At 37.4% G+C, this 15,371-nt stretch overlaps 1 long non-coding RNA gene across 1 annotated transcript; it reads right to left on the minus strand.

Annotated features, from left to right (window-relative positions):
* Window positions 1–10,675: 10,675 nt before the first annotated feature.
* On the minus strand, window positions 10,676–14,079 carry LOC127631944 (uncharacterized). Its single transcript, XR_007969025.1, has 4 exons — window positions 13,982–14,079; window positions 13,096–13,251; window positions 12,856–12,949; window positions 10,676–11,583 (listed from the first exon to the last, which is right to left on the minus strand). It is a non-coding gene; the product is annotated as an uncharacterized LOC127631944 (long non-coding RNA).
* Window positions 14,080–15,371: the final 1,292 nt, after the last annotated feature.

The raw sequence follows: 15,371 nt of genomic DNA on the forward strand, positions 1-15,371 counted from the left end.
TGCTGCCCCTTTTGGCCAAAGGTGGCATGTCAGTCTTGTTGAAAACCTGATCAGGCTGCTGTCAAGTTTTTTCTTTGTTCTTTTTTTTTCGGGAAACATTGAGACTTTTTCCCTCAGATTTAGCCAGAGCAGGGACCTCTTATTACTTTTCCGATAATTACATTCATTTGCAAAACAGCAAGACAATGGCATGGAAAGGACACGCTGCTGGCGAGGAGGAGGGGGTGAAAATTGGTGGTAAAGGGCACAATCAAGTGCAGTAGGAGAGGAAGTGAATGAGAGAAGAGAGGATTAAGGGGAAAAGTTTAGAAAAGGAAAAGAGTTTTTGAGTCTCTAGGTGATTCACTTTGATATGCTTGAATCTTTTCTGACACATCTCAACTTTCTTTTATGTATAATGGCTTAAATTGTCAATATAATGTTTCTTAATCAAACTTATTTAAGCATACATGACATGGATAAAATGGATTCAAGGGGAATTCAGGGCTATGTATATGTAAATACCTTAAAGCAGTGGCAAATTTTCTCCTGGCCTACCATGACAAATAAATATATCTTTTCATCCTTTCATTCTCAATCACATTTTTGCCTTTGTATTTTTAATCACTCTTAATTACTCTACAAACAAATAGAGAAAAACTAAAGGTTTATCCATTCACAATTTATTCCTTGATGCCTACAAGCAAAGTGTGACAACTGTTTCACAAATCACATGCCAAAGCAGCTCATGAGTCTGCACTCCACCCCCTCAGGCCTTCAGAATTTCCACAGAATCCCTCAACAGTACAAATGAATGAGCAACTAAAATCAGATTGTCAGATTCATCAGCCAATCAGATTGATTTATTTGTTCTTGGTGCGTGTGATCTTTAGGATATGACTGAGGCTTGGAAACATAATTTGGTTTGAACCAGCTATGGCAGATTCTGATCCATGCACAAATGCATTTTTGTGACCATACCCAGTTTTGCCTAATTTTTTTATTTACTTGTTCCTTGAACTGTTGTATATAAGCCAGATCACACTCGCAATCGTGCTATATGGCCCTACATCAGCACTTCTGTGATTACCTACAGCTCTCGGCCTGTGGCCAAATCACAGCAGTGCTTATTTTGTGCCATATCGCACTCTTGCTTGTGTGATATTGCTTAAATATTATAGGCCCTACATATTCGATTTCTAAATATTGAAATATTATGCATTACTAATATTAATTATCTTTATTTGGGGGCCAAATAATGATGAATGTGATTAATTGTGATTCATTTTAATAATTAATTCAATTAAACATTTTAATTGATTGTCAGCCATATATATATATATATATATATATATATATATATATATATATATATATATATATATATATATATATATATATATACTCTATTTTATTTTTCACTAAAATATTAATCACAGGTGACAACCTGCCTAACCTGCCATATGTCATAATAACACAGTTCCCTTTGGTTAAAATCTAGTTGTTCATCCTTGCCAAATTGTATTATAATATGGTTTTAATACTCTTTACACAAGAGCTATAACAAAAATATTATTATAAATGTTAGATTGGAGCAGAGAATTCACACACACACACACAAAAAATAATGATTGTTTAAAAAACAGGATTTTGAAAACAACATAATAAAACCACAGTTAGAGATAACAAGCATTTAAGTAATTGCACTTTTGACTGAATACCGTAAAGTTACAAAGATATATAGCCATTGTGACAACTAGCCACAGTTCCCCATATACACACAGCAAGAAAAGGAAATGACTAAGTTAATCACTAAGTGTGTGTGTGGGGGGGGGGGTATGAAGGCCTAATCCAGAATTGGAGAATAGAGAGCATGAGGTGGATTTACAGTGTTGGAGAGCATACAGAACGCCTCGTAATTAGGAATAGAATTTGTCATGCTCTCCGGCACGGCACACAGATGAGAGCCACTGAATAGCAATCTCCCCACTGTTTACTCAGAGAGGGGTGGCTGACACTGCCGCACGGTGCTGTAGCCACACCAAGATTAATATTTGATGCAGAGCAAGGGAATCTGTGCTCGACTCCTGTTTATTTAGGATATTGTGAAAATATGGGGAAATTTGCAATTTTATTGGCTTTTCCGCACACCACTGTGGGAGGGGGTGGGGCTTATGGAGTGGGGTGGAGACCTCTGACCTCTGTTCTGATTCTCAGTAGAGTATGAGATATAAAGGTACAGCAATACTCAACTAAGCTCAGTTACAATCACATTCACATTCCTACTCGTCAAAGTGCTTTAAAAGCAGGACTGACCAAGAATTTCAGCAGCTGAGTCTTATACAGAGTTACAGGCTTATATCTGTATGTGTGCACTGTGCAGTCATCTGCTGAATTTAGGATATTGTGAAAAAAAAGTTACTAATTCTAGTAACATAAACTATTGTGCACTAAGTGTGCTCAGATTATACATGTGCATATGAAAGTAAGTGTATTTAAAAGAAGTACAGCTGCAAAAATAAATAAATAAATAATCTAAAATGTAATTAACAACAGAAAGGAATCATTCTAAATTAACTGAACGCATACTGGTTATATATGTATGTATATAATCCTTCCTTCCCTGTTTAAAACACCAATTTTGAGGTATTTCGTTTCTTAAAAATTGCCTTTCACAAACACTTAATGTGTGAAACAGCACTCTAGAACATAGACAAATGTATGTAAAAGCATTTCTTGATCTTTGCCAGTCATCAGCCAACAAGCCTCATTATTCTGTTCTCGTTATATGATCATTACACACTAGCCATGATTGGCACCAAAAGAATCCCAAAATTTGGTTTAGCTAAGTAGTTCAAGATCTGACACTGGTAATTCTGGTGACATCATGGCTTGAAAGATAATGTGAATCAGAAAGCTAAGGTCATCATGAGAAGAATGAAGATGGGACTTATTGCTAGCATGGAGTCAGTCAGTTCTAATCTTATGTATCAGTGGGATTACAGAAACATCATCTGCTGTAGATGTATGATGCATGCTTAAAGTTAAACCTAAGAACCATAAGACACCACTTATTTCAGCCAAACATTTTAAAAGTTAGTTTTTAAATTTTAAAAAGACAAATCTTCTAACCTAAGTGTACTGACCTGATTCAAGTTCTGAATGAATCTCATTATTAGTAGAATAAACCCACCATTTCACTGTCTGCTTCTTATGGGTACAACTGTCACAATTTAACCTCTAGTGACAGATGAAACAAACTTTTAATGTTTGAGAATCTGCCTTTCCACCCTCACAACATGGTAAAGAGAATAATCCTTATGATAGGAGAATTTACCCTCCACTTATTACCCATTTAGGACAAATGATGGCCAATATTATTTTTTCACACCCAACCATTCCACAGAAGTATATGGTCTTTAGGATAAAGTTAGACAAAAACTGCCGATGATTCTCACTTCACGCAAATAATTGCAGGTTGGAATACATCACATCCAGTCGAACGATTGCATACTGTGCAGTCCAACATTTTGTTACTGAATGTTCCGGTACACTGAAATCAACCCCATTCTGATAAATGTAAAAAATATGATAAATAAAGGGCCATCTCCCATCAGACATTTTCGCATAGTTTTAAATATGTTTACCTTTTCCTGTGTTGGGAAAGCAGCCTTAGAGACAGAGATTTGAGTCCCATTGAAACCAGGAAGTCATTGCATTCAATTAATAAATCCCTCTAAGATTACATTTTTACTCCACAAATGGTTAGATTAAGGGTTAGGGTTTAAGTTAAGGTGTAGAGTTAATAAAGTATGCATTCCTGTTAACTGAATTACATCATTACAATTAACTATATTACATAATTAAAGCAACAGCGAAATCATGTACACAAGCAGCTTTATGTCTGCATATATCTACTAGCAAATGGCATTTTGAACCACCTCGCTACAGTAAGAACATCACTCGTTTTAAATAAATAGAAGCTGCAGACAGGGAGATGGAGGAGAAGGGATGCTGCAGAACGAAATGCTAAAACTGAAACTTTAATCCAAATCACGCTGAGATAGTAAAACATAGAGGAAAGCATATGTGTCTCGCCCAGCTGTTATTAGTATTCCAGATATACAGGGGAGGATCGACAGCAGTCATGTATTTTTTATTTATTTTTTTGCAAATATGCATATAATTTATATTGGGGAACACAATTTACATGGGTAGTCAATGCCTGTTTTATAGCCTCACAAATAGATGTATGAACTGAAGCATATAATGGCTGAAACCAGCGGGCACAAATACATTCTAAATCTTCCAAATATGTACGAGGAAAAATTTAACCAAGGTATATAAAACAGATTCTTCCATGTTATGTATTGGTTTTTGATTTACAAAGCTAATCCAGGGAAATTTGCAGGAGAACGTGGCATGGGTTTGTAAAATGCCAGAGCCTGAGGGTTTGGTGGGTGGACCGCTGTCTCCAGTGTAGACGTCTCATGTGGCAATCATGTGTAGATTTGATGGTAATTTAGAGGCAATGACTGGATGACTGCCAGCAGTCTTTCAACACTTTATCTTCAATCATAATAAAGCTGACGCAAAGGGTTATGGCCACTGACAATGACCTCTGCCAAATTCTCTTCTGATAAATTTAAGATAAAATAGTCCTAAACCTCTAGTGTTAACTACTGCTGCAGTTGGCGGAATAGCTCTTCCCAAGTGTATTGAGATTTTCAGTGAAACTCAATTAATCCCAGAGCTTTGTTGAGGGTGCCACCACAGTCATGGATTTGATCTGAAGGGATATTGTTAATGCATTAGCCGTTAAAGGTTTATAACACGCATATAAAACACACGAAAATGAGATTGTGACATAAATCAACCCATTCATGGCCTGGACAAATGAAGGGGAAACCTGTCCATGGAAGGAGATGCAATGTGTTAATTGACAGCTTAATGGTCAGCTGGTGGTGGGGTGTAACCTCCATAAGAGGTAGTGTTAAATGTACATGTGAGAATGGCTTTTAAAATGAATCTCTGTCAACAAAAGAGGTTGAGTGGACTGGTATATGGAGAATTGAGGTCATAACATGCATACATGTCCTATAAAGCAATGTCTCTCACAATGGCTCAAAGGATTCAATATGGGTCATGGACAGAATGCTAAGTTCCCCAGGGAAGCATTATAAAAACAGATGTTCTGGCAATTTACAGTGATGAAATAGGTAGCCGATGGGATCTGGCCAAAATTGAAAGGTGAAGTGTGTAATTTCTATGCCTCTATTGGTACCAAATGGAATTACAAAAATACTGATATTTTCAAAAAGGTTTTCCAGGAACTCTACCGCCCTTTCCATTGGTTGATCAAAAAGCTAGTCCAAAGCTAGTCCCATTGTTTGAGCCATTGTTGCTATGTTGGGCTGGTTGGTTGCTATGTTGGTTGCTTAAAAAAAAATGTTTTGATAGCACCACAGAGAATTATTTCAGGTAATCAGCCTCAGTGGGTAACTTACTTTTGTCTGTGCATATTAGAATCGTATAGGAGAAATTATTTGACACTGACACAAAAGGAGGATATGAGTTTGGAACATAATAAGGGTGAGTAAATGAGGACAGATTTTCATTTTTGGGTGATCTATCATTTTAAGTAGTTAGTGCTATATCTCTGTCAAGTGTCAATATCAGATTGTGATAAGCATGGAGGATTTAGGGAGACCACACACACATGCACAGTCTTAGCAGTACTCATACCCACATTCAAGCATGCTGATGCGTATCATTTGACACACATGGGAGGATGAAGCTGGTTATGCTGACATGGCCAAAATACACCTGTAACAGAGGTCAGCCAAACCAGGCGTGTTTTTTTCTCCCTCGCTTTCTGTGCCTCTCATTGCCTGAATGAACATACGCTCTTTGGGCAGACACACAGTCGATCAATATCCAGGCAGAAATCCAGCTCACACGTTCACCCACATACACACGCACACACATACGGTATTAGCAGACCGAATCAGTTCCGTTCCTAACCTTAAAACAATCACACGGCACCAGTCTTATTAATCTTTAACAAGGCAATCTCTGCCATTGCCACATCAGCTGAGGCAAAACAAGCAGAGAAAAAAAATCATCAAAATATGTGTGTTAAATAATACATTTGGTTGTGATATGAAAGTGAAAATAGAACCAAAGTTATTTGTGTGGTTTCCCTTGAGTGGGTTTAAGGAATCCAGTTGCTGGCACTTTTATATTGTCAAATTTATTCAGACTCTTTCTTGTCCTTTTTAGCATTTTAATTAAATTCCCATTAAATTAAAAGTCCTCAAATCTTATACCAAATAGGCATCAGCATTTTCTTAAAACATTGTAAAATAATATGCCACCACTGTTATCTATGAAGACTGTCTCCATAGATAAAAGAGTTCCTGCTCAGATGAAAGAGTTTACCCGTGGCTCCGGTGTGCATTTGATGGGGATCTCCTCTGGTCTGTTTGATACCCTGAGGTTCACGCTAAGGAAACACGATCATGCAAATTTCAACAATTTTTTTTAATTTTTTTTATTAATAATAATTCTGACAAATTTTTTTTAATAAAAACATCAACTAACTAGATCAGTGTTCTTCAAAAGGGGTTCTTCGCCAGTACTGCAGGGTGCCAGGCAATTAATTTATGATTGGGGTAAAAATGAATATATGTGTTAATCAAAAATATAGTATTAAGTTAACTTGAACTAAAGGTAAGAATGAAAGATTCAGGTACATTTCTCTTTGTCTCTCCCACATTAAAGGGATAGTTCATCTAAAAAATGACATTTTGGTTCAAATTTACTCATCCTCATGTTGTTTTAAACCCCTTAAGTCTTTCTAATACGGAACACAACGTGAGATGTTTAAAATGAATATTGCCTCACTATAAAGCTTCAAAAAGGACCTAAAAATATTGTAAAATGTATCCATGCAACTCGTGCATCATATTCTACGTTTTCTGAAAGCATATATGCGCTATGAGAGAAACTAATTTACAGTGAAACAAGTTAAAAACAACTATGACCAAGCTTATATCAGAGCACTCATGAGTGTGTAATGGACGTCAAGATTTATACTTGAAAATTATTTACATTTCAGATTAATTCTGAGCAAAACATAAACTGGGATGAAGCCCTGGCTGCAGGCGTCACCTAACTCCCATGGGATTGTAATCACGTCAACCGCCACGCTATGATACTTTTGGGTCCTTTTCACACTTTAAACTAAGGCACTATAAACTACCATTGGACTGAATAGATTGACCCGGATATTCATTAAAACATCATTCGCTTGCATTGTATGGACCTACAGAGCTGAAATATTCTTTTAAGAATCTTAATTTGTGTTCTGTAAAAGAAAGAAAGTAATTCACATCTGGGATGACATGAGGATGAGCAAATGATGAGAAAAGTTTCATTTGTGGGTGAACTATCCCTTTCAATACATTAATACAGTACTATTTGCATGTTCTATTATATATACACTCACCTAAAGGATTATTAGGAACACCATACTAATACTGTGTTTGACCCCCTTTCGCCTTCAGAACTGCCTTAATTCTACGTGGCATTGATTCAACAAGGTGCTAAAAGCATTCTTTAGAAATGTTGGCCCATATTGATAGGATAGCATCTTGCAGTTGATGGAGATTTGTGGGATGCACATCCAGGGCACGAAGCTCCCGTTCCACCACATCCCAAAGATGCTCTATTGGGTTGAGATCTGGTGACTGTGGGGGCCATTTTAGTACAGTGAACTCATTGTCATGTTCAAGAAACCAATTTGAAATGATTCGAGCTTTGTGACATGGTGCATTATCCTGCTGGAAGTAGCCATCAGAGGATGGGTACATGGTGGCCATAAAGGGATGGACATGGTCAGAAACAATGCTCAGGTAGGCCGTGGCATTTAAACGATGCCCATTTGGCACTAAGGGGCCTAAAGTGTGCCAAGAAAACATCCCCACACCATTACACCACCACCACCACCAGCCTGCACAGTGGTAACAAGGCATGATGGATCCATGTTCTCATTCTGTTTACGCCAAATTCTGACTCTACCATCTGAATGTCTCAACAGAAATCGAGACTCATCAGACCAGGCAACATTTTTCCAGTCTTCAACTGTCCAATTTTGGTGAGCTCTTGCAAATTGTAGCCTCGTTTTCCTATTTGTAGTGGAGATGAGTGGTACCCGGTGGGGTCTTCTGCTGTTGTAGCCCATCCGCCTCAAGGTTGTGCGTGTTGTGTCTTCACAAATGCTTTGTTACCTCGGTTGTAACGAGTGGTTATTTCAGGCAAAGTTGCTCTTCTATCAGCTTGAATCAGTCGGCCCATTCTCCTCTGACCTCTAGCATCAACAAGGCATTTTCGCCCACAGGACTGCCACATACTGGATGTTTTTCCCTTTTCACACCATTCTTTGTAAACCCTAGAAATGGTTGTGCGTGAAAATCCCATTAACTGAGCAGATTGTGAAATACTCAGACCGGCCCGTCTGGCACCAACAACCATGCCATGCTCAAAATTGCTTAAATCACCTTTCTTTCCCATTCTGACATTCAGTTTGGAGTTCAGGAGATTGTCTTGACCAGGACCACACCCCTAAATGCATTGAAGCAACTGCCATGTGATTGGTTGATTAGATAATTGCATTAATGAGAAATTGAACAGGTGTTCCTAATAATCCTTTAGGTGAGTGTATATATATATATATATATATATATATATATATATATATATATATATATATATATATAGGCTTAATATGCAATATTTCATTGATATACAATATATAACATATCTCTGTCCATCAGAGGGTCCTTAAAGGTTGAAGAACCCTGAACTATAGTCTGTGTTCCAAACAACGAATGTGAATAATCACAATATCTAAATTGCAAACAATTCTGTGAAGCTGTTCCTTTCATGAAGCACACAAGGCTCATGTGAACCAGCTCAGCCATAGTTTTAGCATTGAAAAAGTAGAGCTGGACAGAATAGACCACAATAGGAGAGAAACAGATGATTTGTGCCCCTGACTATGGCAGGGAGTGTGAAAGTAAATAGATAAATCACAGGTGAATTCTCTGCCTGGTCTTTAGTAGGTCACTGTTTTTGTCCTTGATCCATTAGGGAATAATAGGTGGTACATTATTAGAAAGTGGGGAGGTAAGAGGATGACAGAGCAGCCCTGTGGGGAGGGAAAACCATGTAATCTGGCATGGACAAACATCTACAAAATGAAACCAAATGGGGTGTCATCTCCTGGAGGAAATATATCCCTTTCTATTTTTAGTAATCCATTCCTTCAGACACACAAAAACACACCCACTCACGTGCATGCATATACAAAGATCTGAAATGTTTATGGGTCATAGAATTCAGTGCCACTAGTGCTAGACAATTTAAACAATAATAATAATTTCATTTGAAAAGGTTACTGCTGAACTTTAAAGAAATCATATTTTCCAACCTCATGCCAATCAGGATAGTATTCTATTTGCAAAGGAGATTATAGGTGACTGCCACTGGGGGATTTGTCACCCTCTAATTTTCAGATTAGTGGTCAACAAATGTGGGCTTTTCAATGGTTCAGTCTTAAACAACTACCCCCAATCCTAAATATGTGGTTACAGCCTTGCAGTGTAACAATATCTATTTATCATTATTGACTTCAGTGTTAATTCTAAAGCGCTACACTATTTCAACCTTGCCACAGTACGTTTGGAATATTTAGTCAATTCTGGTAGTCTGTATCACTCGGTGGGTGAATCTCATGAGGAAATGTCCAGGTCATATTTTTCTGACTGTACAGGCCAATAAAATGATGCAAAACATTGCTTAAATGAGCAGTTCTCACTCTTAAATAACAAGAGCTATTTTCAAGTTTGAGGTAAAACAGTCTAAAATCTACGATGTCTATGTCAGAAATGGAATTTGAAAATGGATAACACAACTGAAAGCATGCACAGAGAGCTAGACAGCCAGACAGACAGACAGACATAGAGCTAGACAGCCAGACAGAGAGCCAGCCAGACATTATGTGTATATTTCCTTGCTTTATTTATTTACATACAAGAGCTAAATAAGAAAAGAGAATCATGCAGGCCTCTAATTAATTAATAGCTTAAATGTCATGATATTGTGTGTTGAGGCGAACTTGACACACTGAAAAAATAAAAACCTTGGATCAACTTAAAAAAATTGAAGTAATCAATCACACGAAATATTTGACATTGACTCAAAGTAAATCATTTAATTTAGTTTAACCTGAAAAGTTTAAATCCATGCAACCACTTTTTAAAGGTTGATCAAATTAATTATTTTAGGTTGGAACAAACTAATTATTTTAAGTTAAATCAAACTAATATTTAAAGGTCCGAGTAAATTAATAATTTTAGGTTGTCTCAAATCAAAAAATAACAGTTGTCATTATTTGAAATGTATAATAAAAAAAAATGCTTTTAGTACATTTTGATCATTGACTACTCAGAACACTTTCCTTTAGAACACATTTATATTTATTGTTCAATAAACTGACAACATTGGTCATCTGTTTCAAATATATTGAAGGGTAACAGTCTGCTTCACACAAAAATACTTTGAGCCCACAAAGTGGGCTTGAATTATTACATAATTCAAATCATCACTTGATGACATCACATTAGTAGGAAGTTTTGTCCTGACATAACACATTTCACCATAAAACATCCTAAAATACAATTAAATGTTATGACAGTATTGTATACCCGTTTCAAATGTATATGATGATGAACAGTCTCTTTCAGCTGAACACCAGAGACAAATCCTGGAACTGCTCCTAAGACAGTGAACAGTGGAACTCCTAAGACACTGAGAGTTTCTGATACAGAGCTGTATGATCTACATTTAAATACAACTAATTTATATGTAATAGCTCAAACAAAACTCTTGAGCCCACAGCCCAAAGTCTGAACTCTTTCGTACAAATCTGTGCATACGCTGAAAACACTGCAATCAGTCTCTCCAGTTGTCCATAACACTTGGCCTACTTCGGCCTTTGAGGCTGGTAGCCATCGAACTAGTGCAGCCACATTTGTAAATGCTGCAGTGATAATGCAGCCTTGTAAGTGCAACATCTTACAAAAGGATCCAAAGTCTTGAACGTCATTTCTAAACATTTCAGAACACAGCCTACTTCGGCCTTTGAGGCTGGTAGCCATCGAACTTGGGTAGCCACATTTAAAAAATGTAACCACAGATGGAAAATAAAATCAAGTCTGTGCAATTCAGCTCTGCCTACTCTGTGCTGTACAGCTGGGTGGTCAGTCTAGAGACTTTTGGGGTCATCTTTTTTCCATCAAGCTCCATTAGTACCTTTTGCACAAATTCAAAGGTGAACTGCAGCCTTTTCGGATACTTTAGGTTCAGTGTGTATATAAGCCCAAAGACCATGGCAAAAGCTGTTGCAACCGAGGGCAACTTGTTCAGGACCTCTGTTCCTTCGATGACAATTTTAATGTCTTTGGGTGGATGGAGAGGATCCTCTTTCTCAGTGATAAAGATTGCCATGGTTGTCTGCTCCAGTTCTTCAACCTCATTTTCCTGCATTAAGAAAAAAAAGAAAATAAGTACGTTATAGTTTCAGAAATCTCCCGATTTCATGTTAGATCATAATGTGCCAAGCTCTTATACACTCCAAACTTGAATAGGCGCAAATCAAACAAATCAAATGTTTATTACAAGGGGTGTGACTAGATTAAAAGTGACAAGATTTCTCGTCTGGTTAGAAGCTGTCTCATGAGATTAACGCAATTCACATTTTTTCACATGGAGTCACGTGACATTAAATTCTCACACAGTAAATAAAACAAATGTATAACTGATAACGTGCACTCGCAGAGTGAATCAACTCCGCCCAGCTGATGCAACACCAGCGTACGCTGTCCAGTTTTTAGATCAAAGCTACCTAGCTCTGTTTGAGACTGTGAGCTGCAGTTTATCAGAGGTGCTGAAGTTAAAATGCGTTTGGATTTGTGGTGAGATTTCTGCCTGATCGGAAGTGTTTTCTCTAGGGATGCACGATATTGGAAAAAACTGGCATTACAATACTTTTCTATTCTGCGATATATATTGCGATATGAAAAAATACAGGAACAGGAATTCAACTGCTCTATTTGAAAAGAACGTAGCATCCTAAAATTATTAGGTTGATTTTGTAAATAAAAAATAAAGCTGGAGAATTATTTTTAGTCTGAATTCGCATGTGTGCATCGCTGATGTCATCGCCACACCCCTCATCCTCTTAACCCCATGCTTACCCCGCACTAGCGTTAACGTTAGTTGTTTATAAAGTGGAAGTAGACAACTTAACTAACTAGCTAATCTGTCTGCTTATCAATTCCTTGAACGGATTATAGTAAATTTTAGCACGGCTTATTGTAGAAACGCTACCGCAAGAAAAACGTATAGCTAGCTAGATTATCAAAAAGACATTGGATCATTAATGTTAGTTTGACTGCCGATGTTAGCTAGCAGAGCGCACTGCAATCATGCCCGATGGCAGACAAAATTGCAAAATAAAATGCAATCCAACAGCACATTGTACAATGTAAACAAAGACACGTTTTCTTGCAGCGGCCTTTATAAAATGAGCAGTGGTGAAAGTCTTGTCATGTTATGAACGGAAGTGGAAGTGAGTGAAGACTGTGCTGTTCTTCTCCGTTTTATTTCTTATAAATGGTGTTAAAATCTCGTCTTGTGAGCTTAGTTTCTCGTCACACCCCTATTTATTAAATATGGCTAGGAAAACCTAGACTATGACCATGTTAGTCGGTAGGTGTTAACTGTGTGAGCAAGTGAGAGAGATGCCCTTACCTGGTATTTTTTGATAAGGTGCTCAACAGGTTCAGCCGAGGTAGATCATCAGAGATTTGAGGATGCATTCTCTTCTGATGGTGATATCCACAGTCTGAGTATGAACAGTTACAATGAATTCAAATTAAACATTTACAAAAAAAAAAATATATATATATATATATATATATATATATATATATATATATATATATATATTCAGCCATGGATCCTACTGATACACAACTTATTCATAGATACCTCATCTGAAATCTGCAAGGTCCTGGTAATCTTCTCTTTCCCAACTCCTCCCTTGCTCCTGATGACCTCCAACAGTTTGGTGGAGTGCTTGTCCAACTGCGCCAAGAACTTTGTCTCCAATGGAACTGTTGTGATACGCATGAACTCGGCATTGATCTAAAAAGTAGAGCATACAGAAATAAGTTTAGAAGTTTGAAGAAGATGGTGAACACAAAATGGAATCACCAGCACAACCTTACTAAATTATTGCCAACAACAAAAACAAATACTCATAAGTGAATCAACAGTTAGGTCTAAAAATGTTCAACTGTAAACGTCTTCAAACAACACGTGCTGTATTGCTCTCTATCCCTCGCGCATATTAATCAAAATCAATTGTCACGATAGTAAAAGGTCGGAAGACCGCAGTTTCACGTGGAGCATTTAGAGAGACTCTAGGAACATCTCAATGAACAACATCTCAAGACTAAATTATAAAGGCCGGTCTCATATAGACGCCTGTCTCAAATACAAGCCGGTGCAGTTCGACGATTTGGGAAAATAAAAGCCCGGGCTATTATTTGAAGTTTTACGGTACATTAATGTCGGCAAAAAACATTTTCTAGGCTCTTCGCGCCACTGTTAACTATTAAAAACACCCAGCAGAACAAATGCATTTGAATTCACGAACATAACATTAGCTGTAACGTTAACTAACTTGCACGAGGTAACTTTATCTAAAGTCAATGCATTTATTATCCAGTTAGCTAACGTTAGCGTCATATAATTTACATGCTATCAAGCGTGAGTGCTTAAATTACGGCCAGAGTCAAGGCCAGCCAGGTATACATTACTTGGAAGAAAAAAAAACGTTAATGGTATACAAAGTGTATTGTTTTTACCTTACCAGTATCAATGTTGCTCGTAGTTCTTCTGTGTCTTCTTCTGGTCTGTTGAAGTGTACCGTCACGGCCGCCGCTCGACAGATTGTGTGCGTGTTCTTCTCAGACAGTTCAACTGTGACGGACGTTTTTTTTTTAATGCTTTATTTAAACAGGTCAGGTCAGAGAGCGGGATCTCCAACTCAACAATGCGCATGTGAAAAATCATGCTTAATCTAATAAAAACGCTTTGATCCAATGAATAAATTCAGTTTAATGTCCCGCTGCCAATTTATATTGTATCCATGTAAAAAAATGGATTCAACCATACATATAAACTAAAATGTTTACTTTAAATGAAAAAAATAATAATTTTAAGCTATTTCAACGAGAAAATACACATTAAACGAACAACAGCAATGTTAGACTTTTTTCAGTGCAGGGAAGCGGAGCCAAGCTTAGCATAGTTGAGGTAGGGATAGTTGAGATAGTTGAGTCTTTCTCTCTGTAAAACACTGACACCCAGGGTTCAAACTTAATTCACTGTGCAAGGCACCTGGCTCTTAAAGGAAAAGTTCATCCAAAAATTGTAATTTGCTGATAATTTACTCACCCTTGGAGTGAGTAAAGTGATTTTTGGACTTTCAAAATCTGTTGTCCATTAATTTGAATTGGATGAAGCTAAAAACCTGGGACACAAAAATCTTAAATCATGTTCTGATGAAGAAAGAAGGTCTATACAGCTTGGATGGCCTGATGGTGAGTAAATTATCAGTAAATTTGAATTTTGATGTGAACTATTCCTTTAACAACCTCTTTGCCAGCCTGCCCCCCTCCCCACACACACACACACACACACACACACACACACACACACACACACACAATCTGCCCCTCTCCTAGGAGTTTAAATATTACAATAACAACTAGGTCCTTTTGTTGCCTTGTTATGGGTCTGCTGAAGGATGGTAACTGAGCCTTTACCTGCTAAGTGGATCCGGGCATGTGCGAACAGAGGGGCAGGCCTTTTGGAGACCACCCTTAACAAAAGTGATATTCTCACACAGAGAATGGACACACACACTTCCACAGACAGGTACACACATTTACTCATGCCGCAGTAAATTAAAACACTAGAACTAGAAAATTATTATGAAAGAGCTGATGTGCACTTGTGATACAGAACAAGATATATAGATACTCCCAAATAAAACAAAAATAAAAAACACAATAACTGTGCTCATGACACATATCCTCCAACAACATAACACATTGTGCATGTACCCTACAATAGATCCATGTGTGGATATGTAAATACCTTGGAGTGAATAAATTATAATGCCTAATGCTAGAGCGAACATGGCAGGCAGGTGAGGAGGACTGGCCTTTTAAAGTGGTCGCCTGTATTCAAAGCAG

This window comes from Xyrauchen texanus, chromosome 38, assembly GCF_025860055.1.
Source record: "Xyrauchen texanus isolate HMW12.3.18 chromosome 38, RBS_HiC_50CHRs, whole genome shotgun sequence".
Taxonomy (NCBI): Eukaryota; Metazoa; Chordata; class Actinopteri; order Cypriniformes; family Catostomidae; genus Xyrauchen; species Xyrauchen texanus.